Genomic DNA, 20,940 nt, shown 5'->3' with positions numbered 1-20,940 from the left:
CTTTCAATTCATAGTTTTAAAATTAATTTGAAGTATCTGAGAGTCATAATGAAGCCTGATATTGAATAAGAGGTTAACAAAATAATCTTCTGGTTTTGTTTCTTTGTTTCAGAGACTTCTTAGTTTTGGGGATATCATCCAGGCATATCTACATTCTGGACTGTTTTTTAAAGTTCTTAAACTACTGATATTGAGATTTTCTTGACTATCCTTCTCATTTTGGCATGGCTTTTCACTATTATTGATTCATATAACCCCATCTGGAGAGCAAATAATCTCTGGTTTATAGTTTTTAAATAAGAGAGAAAGGTGGTTAAGAGTTCTCAGCTATCTAGGTACACAGTTCTTTCCAACTTCGGTAATAATGTACAATAGAGAAACAGGATATGGGTCCAGGTCAATTGATTTTAATGGCAGAAGTTAAGGTGTGTGGTCACTTTCACTGGCCCTAACTCACAAGTAAAAATTGCCTTTCCGGGGGTCATCAGTCAATTTAAATTATGCCATTTTTAGCTCAGAGTTTTTAAGGTTGCAACATAAGAAATCTGGAGGACTTGCACTTCTGGAAGAATTGTATATTAGACACATTAGAGTCCTCTCACTACGGAAAAAAAAAAGAGCTTCAATAAGAAATTATTTTTATTGCATGCTGCTGAAAATTTAAGGAAAATCTCTAAGTGACTAAAATATATATATATTTTAAAAAGCTTGCTGAAATTCAAAAGGAAAGCCAAAAAAGAATCCTCAGGAGGCAGAGATGCCCTAAGGGCAAATGCAAAAATCATCACTCCAAATCCTTGCTAGTAGCAAGACAGAGAAAATGAATCTGAGACTCGTGGATTTAGCTAAGGTCCTTGGACAGGACTAAAATGGTCCCAGATCCACTGTTCTGATCAAAGTGGATCACCCAAGTGCTTTTTTTTAATAAAAAAAAAAAAAAAAGACAAGTTTTTAGAGCAGTTTTGGGCTCACAGCAAAACTGGGGGGAAGATACAGGAATTTCCCATATACCTCCTTCCCTGCACATGTATAGCCTCCTCCATTATCAACATCTCCCACGAGAGTGGCTACGACTGATGGACCTACATTAACACATCATAATCATCCAAAGTCCACAGTTTACCTTAGGGTTCACTCTCGGTTTTGCACATTCTACAGGTTTGGATAAATGTATAAGGACATGTATACATCATTATTGTATCATATGGAATAGTTCCACTGCCCTAAAAGTCCTCTGTTCTTTGCCTTTTCATCCCTTGACTTGACGCCACTCTAACCCCTAGAAACCACTGATCTTTTTACTATCCTTTTACTATCTTCATAGTTTTGTATTTTTTAGAATGTCATATAGTTGGAACCATATAGTATGTAGCCTTTTCAGATTGGCTGCTTTCACTTAGTAATATGCATTTAAGTTTCCTCCATGTCTATTCATGGCCTGATAGCTCCTTTCTTTTTAGCACTAAATAATATTCCATTGTCTGGCTGTACCACAGTTTATTTATACAGTCACCTACCTAAGGACATCTTGGTTGCTTCCAAATTTTGTTAATTATGAAGGAAGCTGTTATAAACAATCACATGCAGGTTTCTGTGTGGACCTAAGTTTTCATCTCCTTTAGGTAAATATCAGTGAGCACGACTGCTCAATCATATGGGTATGTTTAATTTTGTAAGAAACTGCAGAACTATTGTGCAAAATGACTGTACCATTTTGCATTCCCACTAGCAATTAATTTGAGTTCCTGTTGTCCGCATCCCCACCAGGATTTGGTGTTGTCAGTGTTCTGGTTTTGGGCCATTTTAATAAGTGTGTAGTGGTATCTCATGTTTGTTAAATGTGCATTTCCCTGATGACACATGATGTAAAGCATCTTTTCACGTGAACATTTGGCATCTGTATATCTTCTTGTTCAGGTGTCAAGGCCTTTGGCCCATGTATTAATGTGGTTGTTTGTTTTCTTATTGTTAAGTTTTACTGTCTTTGTATGTTTTGGATAATACTCATTTATCAGATGTCTTTTGCAAATATTTTCTCCTAGTCCGTGGCTTGTCTTCTCTGACATTGTCTTTTGCAGAACAGAAGTTTTTAATTTTAATGAAGTCCAACTTAACAATTACTTCTTTCATGGATCATGTCTTTGGTGTTGTATCTAAAAAGTCATCATCATACCCGAGGTCATCTAGGTTTTCTCCCATGTTATCTTCTAGTTCTACAGTTTTGTGTTTTACACTTAGGTCTATGATCCATTTGGAGTTAATTTTGTGAAAGATGTCAAATCTGTGTCTATATTCAATTTTTCACATGTGGATGTCCAGTTGTTCCAGCACCATTTGCTGAAAAGACCACCTTTACTCCATTGTATTGACTTTGCTCCTTTGACAAGGATCAGCTGATTATATTTACCTGGACCTATTTCTGAGCTCTCTATTCTGTTCCATTAATTTGTCTATTCTTTTACCAATATCACACTGTCTTCAGTACTACAGCTTTATAGTAAGTCTTGAAATCAGGTAGTGTCAGTTAACCAAACTTGTTCTTCTCCTTTAATATTGTTTTGGCTATTCTGGGTCTTTCACCTCTCCATTTAAACTTTAGAATCAGTTTGTTGATATTCAAAAATAACTTTCTGGGAGTTTGATTGGGATTTCATTGAGTCTATAGATCAAGTTGGGAAGAACTGATATCTTTACAATATCGAGTCTTCCTAGCCATGTATAGAGTATCTATTTATTTAGTTCTTTGATTTCATTCATCAGGATTTTGTAGTTTTCTTTACACAGATCTTGTACACATTTTGTTAGATTTATACCTAAAAATTTCATATTCTGAGTGCTAAGGCAAATGTTATTGTTTTAAATTTCAAATTCCACTTGTTCATTGCTGATATATAAAAAAGTAATTGACTTTTGTCTATTAACCTTGAATCCTGAAAACTTGCGAATCACTTATTAGTTCTAGGAGTTTTTGATGTTATTGTTAACTCTTTTGCATTTTATACATAGACAATTATGTCAACCACAAAGAAAGAGAGTTTTGTTTTTTCCTTCCCAGCCTGTATAACTTTTATTTCTTTTTCTTTTCTTATTGGCTAGGACTTCCAATACGATGTCAAAATGAGTGATGAGAGGGGACAACCTTGCCTTGTACTTGATCTTAGTAGGAAAGATTCAAGTTTCTCACTATTAAGTATGGTGTTAGCTAAAGGTTTTTACAGATATTTTTTAATCAATTTGAGCAAGTTTCCTTCCATTCCTAGTTTACTAAGAGTTTTTATCATGAATGGTTTTTGGCTTCTGTCAAATGCTTTTTCTGTATCTATTGATATGACCATGTGTTTTTGTTTTTGCTTTTAGCCTGTTGATGTGATGAATTACACTAATTGATTTTTGAATGTTGAATTAGCCTTGCATACCTGGGATAAATCCCAATTGGCCATGGATTTGATTTGCTAATATTTTACTGAGAATTTTTGCATCTATGTTCATGAGAGATATTGGTTTGTATTTTTCTTTTCTTGTAATGTCTTTGTCTGGTTTTGGTATTACAGTAATGTTGGCCTCATAGAATGGGTTAGAAGTATTTCCTCTGTTGTATACTCTGAAAGAGATTGTAGAGAACTGGCATAATTTCTTCCTTAAATGTTTGACAGAATTCACCAGTGAACCCATCTGGGCCTGTTGTTTCCAGTTTTGGAAAGTTATTAATTATTGATTCAATTATTTCAATAAATATACATCTGTCCAGATTATTTCTTCTTGTGTGAGTTTTGGCAGATTGTATCTTTCAATAAATTGGCCTATTTCATGTAGGTTATAAAATTTATGGGCATTGAACTGTTCATAGTATTCCTTTATTAACCTTTTAATGTTCATTGGGAGTACAGTAATGTCTCCTTTTTGATTTCTGATATTAGTAATCTGTATCCTCTCTTTCACTTTTTTTTCTTAATTAGCCTGGCTAGAGGCTTATTGATTTTGTTGATTTTCAAAGAGCCAGCTTCTGGTTTCATTTTTTCTCACTGTTGATTTCTTGTTTTCAATTTCATTGATTTCTGCTCTAATTCTTGTTATTTCTTTTATTTGCATACTTTGAATTTAATTTGACCTTTTTCTAGTTTCTTACAGTAAAAACTTAGACTTTTTATTTTCCATCTTTCTTCTTTCTAATGTATGCGTTCAGTGCTATAAATTTCATTCAAAGCACTACTTTTGTTGCATCTCACAAATTTTGATGAATTGTGTTTTTATTTTCATCTAGTCCAAAATATTTTAAATTTCTCTTGAGATTTCTTCTCTTATCCATGTGTTATTTAAAAGTACATTGTTTGATTCTGTACATATTTTGGAATTTTCCAGTCATCTTTCTATTATTATGACTTCCACTGTGGTCTGAGAGCAGATATTGTATGATTTCTATTCTTTTAAATTTGTTAAGTCATGTTAACAAATATAGCCCAGAATGTGGTCTGTCTCAGTGAATGTTCCATATGTGCTTGCAAAGAATGTGTAATCTACTATTTTTTGATGAAATGGTCTGTAGATGTCAGTTATATCCAATGGATTGATGGATTATTGAGTTCAACTATGTCCCTACTGATTTTTCTACCTACTGGATCTATTTCTGATAAAGGCAGTTTTTGCCTCATGTATTTTGACACTCTGTTGTTGGGAACATATATGTTAAGGATTGTTATTTCTTCTACAAGGATTGACTGCTTTATCAATAGGCAATGCCCTCTAAAGAGGGCATCCCTAATGTTCCTTACTTTAAAGTTTGCTCTGCACAAAATTAATATAGCTAGTCTTGCTTTCTTTTGACTAGTGTTAGCATGGTATATTTTTCTCCAACCATTTACCCACCTCTCTTATGGATCCTAGAAGAGTTGATTTTTCAGTCTGTTCAGCTTTTTACTTGTTGTAGGACAGAATGGGGGCTTCTAAGTTCCTTGAATACAGAAATGGAAACTAGACTTTTTTTCTAATATTTGTATAAAAAATAAATGGAAGAAAAATAGCCAACACACTCTTGAAGAAAAGGAATAAAGCAAAGGTATTTGCCCTGATAAATAGCATGATCTATTATAATACTATAATAATAAAAATGATATTAGATCAATTGACTGGTAAAATAAAATAGCTCAGAAACAGACCTATAAATATTGAAATCTGATGTATAATAGAGATGGCCATGCAAAACATAGAAATTATGGACTCTTCAATAAATAATATTCAGCTAATAGTTATAAATCTGAAAAAAAAAGAGTATGGGATCCTTACCACAAACCACACACAAATCAATTCCAATTTGATTAAAGACCCAATCTCAAAGCTAACAGAGTATAGGAGGATATATTAATGACCTCAGAGTAGGTTAGGTGTTTTTAAACAAGATATAAATGGTATTAATCATAAAAGACTGATAAAATTGACCACATTATATACTTAAAGTTTATGTCATTAAAAAACATTATAAAGGTAAGCTAAAGATAGGCCATAGAAATATTTGCAACATATATTAGTACTAAAAACTGCAAAATATAGTGTTAAAAACATGTAAAGAACTCAATCTCATTAACAATCAGGAAAATGCAAATAAATATCACAAAGAGATATCACTCTACTTTTATCAGAGTAGATAATATTAACGAGTATGATAAAGCCAAGTGTTGGCAACCATGTGGTTCAATTAAAACTCTGTATGGCATGGCTATGAGTATAAATTTGGTAAAACCACTCTAACAAACAATTTGGATTTATTTTATAAAGCCAAATATTCATGTATTCTACATTCTCCTATTTCTAAACCATTGGGAAATGCTTTTATAATTACATCAGGAGAATGTCTACGGCAGCATTCTTCATAACGACAATTATAACTGGAAACAAATGAAATGTCCATAAAACAGCAGAATGGATAAGTTGTGAGGTTTCTTCACATAATGAGCTATTATATACCAATAAAATTAAGGATATATAACTACAAAAAAATAGCTCAGAAAGTAAATAGAGAAAAAAGTTACAGAAATCTATAAAAGTGGATAATTTTTCATTAGGTCGATTCAACTAATTTGAAACTATGTGCCCTAGAGTCCCCCTGTCTCTGTGCTTTTTAGTTAGGTTGCTACAAGAGAAATTTATCTGAGATTTGGAAGGTGAAATTTTTAACTCCCAGAATATCAGTATCATTCATGTGCAGTTGCAGTTCACAAACATTGTGACTGATCTTGGCAAAGGACAGCAGCCAGGCCAACAGCTCCCCACCCAGATACCTCCAGGTCTTGTTCAGCTTCTCTGATTCTGGCTGTGGTTCAGCTCCAGGGTCAAGAGAGTCATCTTATCCTGCAGGTCATCTGCCTCATCAAGACTGGAGGCCATGGAAGGCAAATATGTTTCCAGTTTGTCCTTGGTCTCTCCCACTTCATGTACAGCTTCACTTACAGACCCAGTCCTAGCTGACTTCAAACTGAGGGGAGCAAAAAAAAAAAAAAAAAAGAGACCTATGGAGACTGCGTATTTGGTTCTATAATTGCCTAAATTCTAACTCCTACGATAAATACCTAATTCTATATCACTCATATGGGTTCTGCTTCCCCGAGCAAACCCTAACTGATGCCAACATGTGGCCAAATGTTTTACACAGCTCAAAACTAAAACTAAATAATGTACTGTTTTGGTATGCATCATATTGATAATTTTTAAAGAAAGGAAATGGGTAACACAAAATTTATTTCTAAGAGGAAGGCAGGAATAGGAAAAGATAGGAAAGAAACACATTGGTAGATTCAGTGGTATTTGGAATGGCATGGGTAAAGTTCTTAAGGTAGGAGGGGGATTCATCAGTGTACATTTTATTATTTTGCTTCACAATTTATACATAGATTATATACATAATTTTGTGTACCAAATATTATACAAGAATCATAAAAAATAAAGCACTGAGATAAGAAGAGCATGAAAAGAAAGAAAAAAAAAATCAAAAATTCAACAGGAAAAGAATGTAGTATCCAGAGCGAAGCTGCACCAACTTTCTGAACCAGTGCTAGGAAGAAACCCATCAGCAGAGGTTGGAAACAAGAGCAGGCCTGGGAGTAAGCAACTCCCAGGGTAATTGGAAAAATTTAGGAGTAAAACATGCCTTTATAATACTCTGGAGGTACTAGCTTGTCTGTCTAATGAATGAAGGCTACAACCAGTGAGGACTCCATTTTGGACAAAGTTAAACAGGTTCCTAACATGGTTCTCAAAGCCAAAGAAAAAGTGGAATAGTATCCCCATATAGCACTGCTCCATACAGTATAAATAAAAAGAAAAATGCTTCCCCACACTTGCAGGGAACTCCTTCACTATTTTCTCACTCCACAACAGTAATGAATTATCATTATTTAAAGATGATAGCTACTTAGAAAATCAGAAATAAATCAAATGAGAATTAAACTGATTAAATGTATCAAAAAATCAGTAGTCTAATAGTTTTAATTGACAGTGTAATTCTAACAAAGATTGCATAATAATACCAACAAAGGCTACAGATGACCTTTGAATAAACTTAACAGGGAATGTGTAAAACCTATTTGAGGAAATTAAAACTGTACCACTGGACATAGAAGTCCTCATTAAATACGGAAATACATCTTATTCCTAGATAGAAAATCTCATTGCTGGAAAGATGTCAATTCTCCTCAAACCAATACAAAAGATTAAAGTTTTAATCAAAATCCTATTAGAATTTTTTAGAGAAAAAAGAACTAAGTTGATTCTTCAATCCATGTGGAAAAGTAAGTCAATGAAAAGGGGCAAGAAATTGTCAAAAGTGAGTAATAAATATACACTTATCCAATCAGATAAAAATATTTATGATAAAGCTTCAGTGATTAAAACAGTATGTTACTGACCCCGATAATTGGATTAATGAAACACAATAGTCAAGCAAAGACTCATGAGCATATGGAAGTTTTGAACACTATAAATGAATCATTTCAAACCAGTGAGGAACAGAACAGCCTACTTGGTAACTATTATTTAAACAATTGCCTGTATATTTAGGAATAGAATTGGAAATCAATCTCACAATATATGTTATAATAAATTTCTGTTAACTTTAAGATTTGAATATAAAACAAAAATATATAAGAATAAAATGTGGGAGCATTATTCAAATCTTAATTTGGGAAGTTCTTTCAATGAATGACACCAACCTTAGAAGCCATAAAAGAAAACACTTGACTATATAAAAATTTAAAACTTCAACATGACAAAAGATGGCATAAACAGAATAAAAAACAAACAACATACTGGGAAAAACTACTACAGCATATAAATGAGAATTTTGATATGAATATTAATAAGAAGTATCCACAAAATAATAAATAAAAATGACCAACTAATGAATGAAGGATATGAACAAAATAAAATATAAATGAAATATAAACATTAACAAAGATTTTTTAACATCACTAATAAACATATAAATGCAAAAATAAAGTAACTGTAAGATTACAGTTACTGTAATGAGATTAGCAAATCCTATGAGATTAGCAAGTATTGATAATATGCAGCACTGGCCAGAAGGAAGGGAGGGGCAGCTACACATACACATTTATATACAGGAGTATAAATTTGTACAGATTTTTGGAGGACAAATTAGCAATACTTATCAAAATACCTATTCAAAATTAAAGTTTTTAACTCCTAATAAGTGATACACAGAAATAATTATAGAAGAAGGAAAGACAGATGCAGAAAGATTTCAGTGCAGAATTATAAGAGCAAAAAGCTAGATATAACACAAGTGTCCAATAGTACCCAAGTACATATCTGATTGCTTAAATAAATTACAGTACATTAGTGTAGTGGAGAATTACATAGCTATTAGATTGGAACAGAATTTTGCATAACAATGTGGAAAGATATTTACTATATATTATTAAGGAAAATATGCAAAATTACAGAATAATATATATCATATGAGCACATTTCTATTTTAAAATATGTATAGTTATGTTATGTATGTCTGCAGAAAAAAAAAAATTCAAGGAAACACACCATATGGGAAAGTTGGATTTTTCAAAGGAGAAAAGTTTTCTAATTTTACATACTACTGCATTGTTTAAATTTTTTACAACAAGCTATATAAAGAAAATGTTTTCAGCTGGCCTAAAATTTATGAAAAAAATTTCACATAAAAAATGAGAAATCTAGAGCAACAGTATATTTCACCTAATCCTCTGAGCTCATCATCTTCATGAATAAAACAACTCATTGCCAACATTTGAAATGGCACTGAAATAAGTTTAAACCTATTTCCTAGAATACTGCAAAAGAAAAATTTTAGGAAAGTACAGCTAATTTTGTTTAAAAATATATTTAAAATAGTCCTAAAGTTAGTCTAAAAGAGTCCTAAGTAGACTGCATTATCAGTATTATCTTCTTTATAGAAATTTTGGCCCATTAGCAATTAAATCTCTATTTCATTACAGTAAAAAAAAAAAAAAAGGCTGAATGCTTCCCTTTAATACATGGAAATAACTGTTGGGAAATAAAGACATAAAATATTATCCAAAAAGTCCCCTCTCCATTAAGGTAAATCTTTCTCTGAAGCAGTTATCACACAAAATTGTATGACTATTTTAGCAAGTAGTTGTTAAATATGTGGGCTTCTCCAACTAAGTTATAAGCTCCTTGAGCTCAGAAATTCTTTCACTCTGGTTCCTTACTGCAAGAAATGGTAGGTGTAAAATAAATATTTATGGAAGGAAGGAAGGAGGGAAGGAAGGAAGGAAGGAAGGAAGGAAGGAAGGAAGGAAGGAAGGAAGGAAGGAAGGAAAGAAGGGAGGGAAGAAAGGTGGGAAAAGGGAGGGAGAGAAATCAGTTACAACATTTTAGAAGAAAAATGAATCTCCAAGGCCATCTCTGTTGAAGAGATGTAATCAGTGTCACAGAGCTGGCACTGGAACTCTCTTCTAATAGCTGGCCCAGAGTTATTCCTGTTCTACCAGGCAACATATGCTATTCTGTTTCAAGTTTATAGATTTCATCCCAATCTCAACCAAAAGAGTATCTTGATATACTTAGTACAGACAATCTGGTAAAAATTAGCCAAACCTTTCAACACTTATCACTAAAATCTCAGATAGGTTGTTGTTAAAATATTTAAGTCAGACCATTTGAATAGGACCTAGAGATTCTGAACATTTTACATCCCTCCCCTTCTCTCCTCTGTCTTCAGCCTGTATGTAGTTAAGCCTAGAAAGCTATTTTATTTTGCACTTCTCTTGAACTTCTTCTTTATGTCAGATAAAAATTTAAGGCCAAAACTTTTTGTTATGGAAAACAAATAAATACTTTGAAAAACGCCATGTTTCTTAAGGCTTTCTTTGTTGAAAAAGAGAAAACCACCTGAAAATTGATACACGCTGCCATATTCTAGAATCCATATTAACTCCCCATGGAATGTTCCAGCTATATAAAATAATTTTTAATCATTGGGACAGTTTTATTCATGTGCTCCAAAACCATATCTAAAATATAATGATCTTGCTGTGGCTACATACTCTTTTGATGGGCTGAGGAACAATGAAGGTGGCAAAGAGGATTAGACTGTTGAAGTGCCATATTGTAAGGCATAATTAAATTTAGGAAACCAAAGATAGTTTAGGTTTATAACCATTCCCTGAATTCTAGAGCTACTAGGAAGAATAATTACAGAGTGTCATTTGCATTAAAAATAATGTATAACTTATACTTTGGAGAGAAAAAATTGAAAATCATACAAGAACACAAATCTGTATGACCATAAACTTGTTCTTAGGAGATAGAATTCATTCATTCATTCAACAAATATTACTATTTGCCAGAGAGTTATTCATGGAGTTATTAATTGTAGGTCACAAAGCAAATTACACCCAGAAGACGAATAAAATAACTGAAAAAAGCTCAAGATATTAAATCATTTCATCCTTATTTAAAAATTATAAATAGTACTAATTACAAAATTGCCTATTATAGTGTTGAAGAACTCCCATTAAAATCTTATGTTGAAGCCCTAACCCCCAATGTGACTGTATCTAGAGATAGGGTACTTAGGAAGTAAGTAAGATTAAACGAGGTTAGAAGGATGGGGCCCTAATCTGAAAGGACTGTGGTCTTAAACGGAAGAAAAGAGATCTCTCTCTCTCTCTCTCTCTCTCTCTCTCTCTCTCTCAACCATGTGAGGATACAGTGAGAAGGCAACCATCTGCAAGCCAGGAAGAGAACTCTCATCAGGAGCTGAATTGGCTGGCATCTTGATCATGGATATTACAGCCTCCAGAACCACTATGGGAAAATAAATTTCTGTTGTTTAAGCCACCCAGTCTATTCTGTAATGGCAGCCCAAGCTGACTAAGACAAGAAGATAGTTTCTTTGTTTGCTTTTAATAAGACAGACCTGGTTTCAAATTCTGCCTTAGCTAAATCTCTAAATCTTAGCTACCTGTCTGTAAAAAATTATTAACCTATCCCAAAATCCATTTTTAGAAATACAGCTTATAGGGCTTCCCTGGTGGCACAGTGGTTGAGAGTCCGCCTGCCGATGCAGGGGACACAGGTTCTTGCCCCGTTCCGGGAAGATCCCACATGCCGCGGAGCGGCTGGGCTCGTGAGCCATGGCCACTGAGCCTGTGCGTCCGGAGCCTGTGCTCCACAATGGGGGAGGCCACAACAGTGAGAGGCCCACGTACCGCAAAAAAAAAAAAAAAAAAAAAAAAGAAATACAGCTTATAATACATATAAAGCAGTTATTATAGAATTAAATAAATGATAAATATTATTATTTTGTTTTATTCATCATTGAAATAAATTGTTTAGCAAATCATAGACTGTTATAACTTAAAGAGAACTTAAATAATACATATTTATATACAAATTCATCATTAATAAATGGCTTTTCAGAAAGAAGTGATTTATCTCTCATGAGTAGAGTCATTTGTTTTGATCTTCAAGTTCAAGGTAATATAATCTTTGAACGACTAGCTTTGTGGCAGAAGACACTAATGCTCATTAAACAAGATAAAAGACTAAAATTATTTTAACAGGTTGTTGAATACACTGTTTATGTAGCATTTAGTGAAAAAGAAATTTAAGATATTATCTTATTGTTTGTATAAATTTTCATATTGTTATTACTTTAAGTAAAAGCTGTCCTCAGTATATGTAGAATTTGACAACAGATAGGCAATCAGTAAAAGTTCATGTAATGAATGGATAAATCCAATTATTTTAGCAACACTAAAAATATATATGATAACCTGCTCCAATACACATTCAATCACTCATTCAAAAGCATCTAATCACCATGTATGGCATGCTGTGGAAATACTAAGATGAGCCAGACATGATCATAGTCTGCAAGCAGCTGGGTCCCCAAAATTCAGGAAAGGGTCTCACCTACATCCAATTATATCCACTCCATATTTACTTCTCTTACTTATTCACTCACTTAATATATTTTAAGCAGCCCCAATGTATTTAGCACTCACTGTTTCAGAAACTGGGAATACAATGGAGAACAAGACAACAAAGCCCCTTCTCCCATGGAGGCTCCATTCATAGTCTATAATGTACATGCCTCTTTCCGTCTTTATCTTTCTTTGTCTTGGGCACATCCACCACCCGCCAAAGTTTGTAGCACACAGTAATAGTGCAGTTAGACACAGGACTAGCATATGTGCCACACTCCCATATCCAAACCCATGGTAGAAATTGTTAATTAATTATGGCCCTCATTCCCCAAGAGTCTGAATGTGATGTCAAAATCCTTTTCGTCACAGTATTCATACCAGCCATGACTAATCAATTAGACTTAAAAAAGCTAAAGTATCTATTTAAACCACTGAGTAGAATGCAGAATATAGGTGCAAGCTATAACTCCCCCCTGACCATGCTAACAAACAAGGGAAAAATGCATGCATCCATAAGTCAAATTTATAAAGACACCAGAGCAGTGAGGAAGCAAAAAGGAATGGACAAACTATCTCCAGAGATGGAATATCTCTTCTTAGGCAAGATGAGATTAGCAGTGATTAGCTTCATTAGGAGCATTTGTCAAATCTGTGATTTGAAGATCTAGTTAAGACTTACGTAGAGAAACTCTACTAGGAGAAAGAGAAACTAGCAGAGCTTTGGGTAGTCACTGGAAATGGAATATGAGTGTTGGGGTGGTGCAAAAAACTCTTGCTTTCTTGCAATGCTTAGGAGACAAAGCTCTTCTACAGGGAGGGGCCTGTGAAAACAAAAGAAATGTCTCTACTTGAAATATATGAAACCCAAGAAGTACTAAATTTATCTTAACCTACAATTCAGCACCCATCACGCTAAATTTCCAATTGAACAGAAGTAATTTGCCCTCAGTCTATGTGTGTAACAGAGAAGAGCAAATACTGACTGAGGGAAAATAAGATCAACCTCTCTCTCTATGGTTTTTGGCATGCTAAAATAAATATGAGATATCTGAAGAAGCAGGAGAATGTAACTGAAAAGAAAAAGAAACAAGATGATATAAGGAGATTCTCCACCCTCCATCATGTCATTGGAATAAACAGATGAGACCTTTAAAATAAATAACAAGAATAATTGTAAATAAAGTAAATTGGAAAGAATAAAAGATTTTCAGTATATAATTAGAATCAACATAAAAATTAAATGAGACATTCTAAAACTGAAAAAAAATACATATATGAGTTTAAGGACTCATGGAATGTGTTTAACAGCAGACTAGACACAGTAAATAGCAGATTGACACGATAAAGACATTATTAGTGAGCATAAAAATAGAATATTCAAACAGAAGTACACAAAGAAACAACTTGGAAAAAATGGAACTGCATACTAGACTATAGGACAATAAATAATGCAGGACATGAATATATGTGTAATTGGAATCTCAGAAGAAGAGAAAAGGGATGAACACAATATTTGAAAAGATATGGTTGCTAATTTTTCCAAACCTGATGGCAGACATCAACCAGAGATCCAAGAATCTCTGCCAACCCCAAGAAGGATAAATACAAAGAAACTGTATATCGAAAAACACAGTTAAAATGCTCAAATTATAGAGAAAAAGAACATTTTTAATCAGGCAGAGAAAAAAAGACACATCACCTTCCAGAAGTAAGAATGAGATTTATGACTGACTTTCCAAAATAAATAAAAGACAAAAGTAATGGAATGACATCTTTAAAGCACTGAAAGAAAAAATTAAAACTGCCAACTAAATCCTATATCCAATGAAAATATTCTTCAAAAATGAAGGTGAATTAACAATGTTTTCAGCCCCTCCTTAAAAAACCTGAAAGAATGTGTTACCAGTGAACCAGCACTATAAGAAACATGAAAGGAATATTTTCTTTTTTTTTTTTTTTTTTTTGTGGTACGCAGGCCTCTCACCGTTGTGGTCTCTCCCATTGTGGAGCACAGGCTCCGGACACACAGGCCCAGCGGCCATAGCCCACAGGCCCAGCCGCTCCGCGGCATGTGGGATCTTCCCAGACCAGGGCATGAACCTGTGTCCCCTGCATCGGCAGGCGGACTCTCAACCACTGCGCCACCAGGGAAGCCCATGAAAGGAATATTTTCAAGTTGAAAGAAAATAGTCAAAGATGAAAGAAATGAACACTATAAAAGTTAAAGTTAAATCAAATGCATATTTATGATTTAAAAGTAATAATAAGTATGCCTTGTGGGATTAATAACATACTCTATGTACAAAATATAACATAGCAATAGTTCAAGGATAGGAGTGGTAAATGGAAAGAAACTCTAATCACATTTAAATAAATATAAATCAAAAGAGTAACATGACTTTTTGCTGTCTGTTATAAGTTGAATTGTGTCCCCCTCCCAAAAAAAGATATGCTGAAGTCCTAACCTTCAGTACCTCAGAGTGTGACCTTATTTGAAAGTTAGGATTGTTGCGCATGTAATTAGGTAAAATGAGGTCACAATGGAGTAGAGTGGTTTCTCAATCCAATATTACTGATGTCCTTATAAGAAAATGGCCAACTAAAGATACACTGAGACACACAGAGAAATGTCATATGATGATAATGTCATGTTCTGTTACTGAGAGTGGTATGCTAAAATGTCCATCTATGGTTCTGGGTTTTACTGTTTTTCCTGTATGTGTTTTTAAAGCTATGTCAATTTTAGCTTTATATATTTCAAAGCTCTTTTTTTAGGCAAATGCAAATTTAAGATTGCTGTTATCCTTTATTATCATGAAATATTCCTTTTTACATCTAATAATACTTCTTGCTTCGGAGTCTACTTTGTCACAGGGCCATAACCAGAGTGCAAAATTTAAGGAGACACTGATTCTCTGGTGTGGACTCTGCACTTGCATTTTTATTTTCTTTCTATTAATCGGTTATTAATAACTTTTATGATATTTTAATTAGGTTGTAAATATTTATATTTAGAGGAGCTCTCTGTAAAGTAAGGAAGTTAATCTCTCTTGCATCTCATGTATGTTTAATATTTCCTCAGCTTGTCATTTGTCTTTTGACTTCATATATATTTATATATGAATAATTTAAAATTCTATATAATGAAATTTCTCTTTTTTTGTATAGTTTTGCTTCACAATTTCTGGGTTTTAAGTTTTAATTTGAAATACCTCTTCAAATCCCAAGTTAATGAATAAAACCACCTATACTTTTTGAATTAAATCTTTCATCCATCTGGAATTTATTTTGATGTTAAAGTAAAATATCTCTGTGGTTAACGACATAACCAATTGTTCCAATAAAACTTATTGGATAACCCATCTCTCCCTTTCTCCTCATTTTAAAGGAAATGCCACTTTCTTCTTTGGTCTATTTTCTATTTCCTCTATAGTATAAAGTTGTTTTGATTTTTGTAGCTTTGTCATTTATTTTAACATGTGAAAGGGCTTTCTCATTAAATTCTTATTCCTAAATATTCCAAATGAGTTTTATTGTCATTTTGTCAAGTTATAAAATATCCTTCTGGCATTGTATTTGATATTTCATTGAAATTAAAAATATAAGGAGAACTGCATCTTTAAAATAGTAACTCCCTATCTCACAAATTATGGTCTCTAAATACCAAATCCAAGCAGGGATCCTTGGAGGTATGGCTAATAATAAATATGAGTCAAAAAAAAGAATAAGGGGATCCTGAGGCATCTTTTCAGAGCAAGTAGCAAGGAAATAAGTAAAGCCTACTAGGGTTGTGGTAAAAGCACTTAACAGTGAATTTTGAAGAGGCTGCCACTGGCCAAAGTTAAGAAAATCTAAGTATTAAAAGGATAATAATTAAAATAGATTGGAACATATACCACCACACAACAACAATAACAATAACAACAAATTAACTGGTCACCACTGGAGGATGCAAGTAAGCTAACTGATTATTTTTAAAAGTAGAAAGTAAAGAGAACAAATCAAGCGTTAATCTTGCCTTTTTACATAAACTATGCCACTAGGTAATCAAATAGTAAATGAGAGAAGTTCTTGCTTATAAATATATTCCACCTAACAAAGAAGGAAAAATAGAATATCATTGTTTTGCAATGCTTAATAAATTAATGAGCTTGGGCATTAATCATCAACTAAAAGGGAGACAACCAAGTATTATTTGCCTTCCAATAGAAAAACACATGACCAAAGACAAAATAGTCTTGCAAGAACAAAACAAAAAAGAACCTAAATTCGATCAAACCACCATATCCAACTAACAATCTTTACTGGATACACAAAAGGAACAAACATGTTTATACCATAGAGATGTAATCAGCAAAATTCAGACTATACAAAACCTTGGAGGACAATTTTTTTAAAACTGCAAGTTGTAGACTTTATTTGAATTCTAAGTCAATGGACCAAACTGGAAAACGATATAATATTTATGGAGCAATTGGAAATTTGAGTACTAACTAGATTCTTAATAGTAGAGAATTATTTTTAATATTTGGGTTTGACAATGTGTGTGTATTTGCAAATTATTAATTTTTAAATATATTTATTGAAATATTTAAAGATAAAAAATATATCTATTTTCTACTAGTTTCAAACTAATATGGATTGGGAAATGGGTGGAAATAGATACGAAACATGATTAGTCACTAGTTGATAATTATTGAATCTGGATAAAGTACATGTAATTAATTTATTTTATGTATGTTTAAAATTTTCTATAATAAATTTATTGAGTTTTCCTATCCAAGAAGGTTTTATCTTTCATTTACTTAAATATATTGTTCTAGTCTTAGGGGAGTTTGAAAGTTTCTCCTTTTATTTTTAAATTTAATTCTATGGGTTTTACCTTTTTGTTTCTACATTAAACAGGATCTTTCCTGCCATATTTTTCTAACTGGTTATTGTTTGCATATAGGAAAATTATTTGTGCACAATATTATTAAAGGAGCCCCTTATTCAATTCTTATTGTTTCTCAGATATTTTTGGTGTGCTAATTTTGCCATGTATATAATTGCTATAGACTGAATGTTTGTTTGTGCCCCTACCATACATATATTAAAACTTAATCCCCAGTGTGATGGTGTTATAAGGTGGGACCTTAGGAGGTGACTGGATCTTGAGGGTGGAACCCTCCTGAATGGGGTTAGTACCCTTATCAAAGAGACTCCAGAGAGTTCCCTTGTCCCTTCCACTCTGTGAAGACACAAAGACAAGACAGCTTTCTATGAACCAGAAAGCAGGTTCTTCCCGGACATCAAATCAGCCAGTGCCTTGATCTTGGACTTCACAGTCTCCAGAACTGTGAGAAGTAAATTTCTGTTGTTTATGAGCTACCCAGTCTGTGGCATTTTGTTACAGTTGTCTGAATTAAGACAATAATTATATTAGAAAAGAATCATACATTTTCTTCTTTATTCTTTCTCCAAATTTATACTTCTATTTTATTCTCTTGCACTGGCTGTTAACTCCAGAGCAATGCTCTATAATAGTTGTAAATGGGTATACTTATTTCATTCTCAGTTTTACTGGTAATAATTCTAAGTTTTGTCTGGTTTATTGTTTGGGATATATATTGTTGATCATGTAAGAAGTATTAATGCCTTCTTATGCCTTTAAGTTTTTATTATGTTTTGCTTTGATCAGAAATATATTTTTAAAAGACAATATGTTACTTTTTGGGGACATATGTAATATATATTTCCATTTAAATTCATTGGAAACGTATAGGCAATATCCAAAATAAAAGATATTTTCAAACTAAATAGCAAATACATTTATCAAAGATTCTGAAGTGTAATAGATTCTTTGAAAAAACAACACTGGCATCAGCTTTTTAGTTACAAACCAAATTTATTACTTACTATACCTCTACATGAAAAATCTTCATGTAATAAATGTTCAGTCCCCAGAAGATAGAAATATATGAAGCCATAACACTCTAGTAAAAGAAAAAAAAGTACACATATTCCGGTTCATTAAATGAGATTTGTCCTGTTATGGCATAATTTTAACAAAGGAATAATTTTTTATGTTCAAATATTATAGTGTTTCATACAGTCTAAAAATGTAATGCACAGTAAGTTGTAATTTCAATACGCTTACTCTTTTAATGAATGTGCAGAGAACTGGATCAATTTTCCATTGAATGAATTTTTCTTAAACAACAACAAGGGCAATTGTCCTCTGAATTACATTGATATGTTGTAAGATTTTAATTATTTGGCAATGAGTTTCCTAATGGAGCACATTTCTGAAATAATAATGTGAATTACTGGGATATATAATTAGACAATTTTCACTCTGCCTACTATTTTTAAAGATTACCTACCTCTAATCACTAAATTGAAGGTAGGGTTTAATTTATTAAGAGAATGAATGCTAATTGAGAGCATAATTTTCTTGACTTCTCTTGGTCTTTTATTTTTCTCTCTGTAAATAAGGGGTAGGTCCACCTTGCCCTCTAGGATATTTTCAAGCTATGAACTTCATTTAGTTATCCACTCAAAAATTCTCTCATAAATAGCTACAACTGCATAAAAAAAAAAAAAGAAAATCTGACAATGTGCCAGTTTTTAGTCTAGCCCATTTATATTTATAAATATAATAAAAATTGATCTTAAATCTGTCATCTGATATATTTTTTGGTTTTACTGCTTCCTTTGTTGATATATTTTGCTATATAGATTTTAAAAGTTTAACTTTAAATTATATATACTGACACTCCTCCGTGAAAAACTGAAAAAATGTACATTTTAATTTTATCCCACTTATTCTTAATAACCTATTCCTTTTTCTATAAGTTTTATCAGTTTTTGGTCCTTCAGGAAGTTGCCTTCATAAACTTAAATGATCTACTTACGTTTCTATTTCTGAAATTCGCCATTCTACATAATACCTATTAACTCCCTGCTAGGAAAAATGAAGAAATCAGTATATCCACATTTCTTTCCATATCCCTGCCCTCATCCTTATTTCCCAACTCCGGTGTTTTCTGTTCTTAATAACATTACTATACCCCTGAGAAACAACTGGGATAGTCTTACCAGTAATTTTTGTTCCTATTAGCAAGGAGGAAGGGGTGGGTGGCAAGGAGAATGGCAATGACCAGTGCCTGCCACAAATGACTAATCCTCCTGATTTGGTTTACACCTCTAGTTCTATCTCTGAAACTTCCACCTCACGCTTTATGATCCAGCAGCCTTCTATGAGATTGCCTTCTGCTTCCACACTCTTGGTAATTCAGTTCCCTCTTCCTAGAACACCTCCAGCCAACTGCTTCTTATTATCCCATCAACCCATCTCGTGGCTCCCTTTTACTCTTCAAAGTACTGCTTAGACGTATTATCTTCCACCAAGTCCTCTCTTCAAGGTAAAATTATACAGCCTTTATTCAATCCTGTTTCTGCCCTATGGCCATACTGCAATTATGTTACACACCATAATAAATTACATTTATGTGTTTATCTTCTGTCTCTCCTTCTGGTTGTTACTAGTGGCTAACACTGTGCTCAATAAATGTTAACATGATCATTATACCCAGTAATATTCAGGAACTGAGTGTTTGAATTATGCATTCTTCATAAGGAAATGGTAGTGAACACTACTCACTATAGGCACACATGCTTTTTATTCTTTACATTATGACACATTTAAAATATACACGAAAGTGGAGAGCACACATAAAGTACACTAGGGACCAAGAAGCGAGAAAACTCGGGTCTATTTAAGACTAGAACCAGAAAAACAGTTCACAAGTGTCCTAAATGGCCATTGCATGTTAAGTGATTTGTGCATGAAAACAATTCCTGCCACTTATAACTTAATTCAAGAGAAAGTTAAGGTATTTCGTTTACGTTTTTCTTTTCAACGGCCCTCTTCAGTGTTAGCAATAGAGGAAAATGTGTCCCTGCTCCTTTGGATAAATCGCATTAACTGAGGATTCCTCGAATTCCTTTTTTCCAAAACGAAAGCACAGGAGTGAGGATCGTATCCAAGTTCCAGGGTCGCCAGCCCCTGCCTCCCTCTACGCCCGCACTGTGGCAGGGGCTCTTCTAGGGATGCTGGAGCGAGGGGCGGGGGCGGGGGGAATGTTTGGGACAACCCCCCCCCCCCCCCCCCGCAATCTGGAATCCGGATCGCAGGCAAACGAGAACGCTTTAAAAGGTAGAAAGAACGAAATAACAAACGCTGGATCCTGGGCCTGGTTAGGGACATCACCCTAAAACGCAATAACCTAATGGTGCTCACTGTCCCTCAGGCGAAGGGGTCAGGCCGTAACTATACTTCCCAGAAGGCAAAGCGGCGAGGCGGTGCTAAAAACACTGTTTTTACCTCAAGTTGGCTCCAGGCGCTACAGGTTTGGTTAGAAACTCCAGTCCCTCTTGTTAGCGCTCCTCCACCCCAGCCTAATTGGCTCTGTAGTCCGTTGCGTGGGAGGGCGGCTCGGGCGCCCCTGGCAGCGGT

General features: G+C 33.6%; 1 long non-coding RNA gene across 1 annotated transcript; it reads right to left on the bottom strand.

Annotated features, from left to right (window-relative positions):
• Window positions 1–680: 680 nt before the first annotated feature.
• LOC125964551 (uncharacterized) lies at window positions 681–20,923 on the bottom strand. Its single transcript, XR_007477677.1, has 3 exons — window positions 20,809–20,923; window positions 6,273–6,466; window positions 681–4,948 (listed from the first exon to the last, which is right to left on the bottom strand). It is a non-coding gene; the product is annotated as an uncharacterized LOC125964551 (long non-coding RNA).
• Window positions 20,924–20,940: the final 17 nt, after the last annotated feature.

Source organism: Orcinus orca, chromosome 5, assembly GCF_937001465.1.
Source record: "Orcinus orca chromosome 5, mOrcOrc1.1, whole genome shotgun sequence".
NCBI classification, from domain to species: Eukaryota; Metazoa; Chordata; class Mammalia; order Artiodactyla; family Delphinidae; genus Orcinus; species Orcinus orca.
This window is presented reverse-complemented; position numbering and strand designations above follow the sequence as displayed.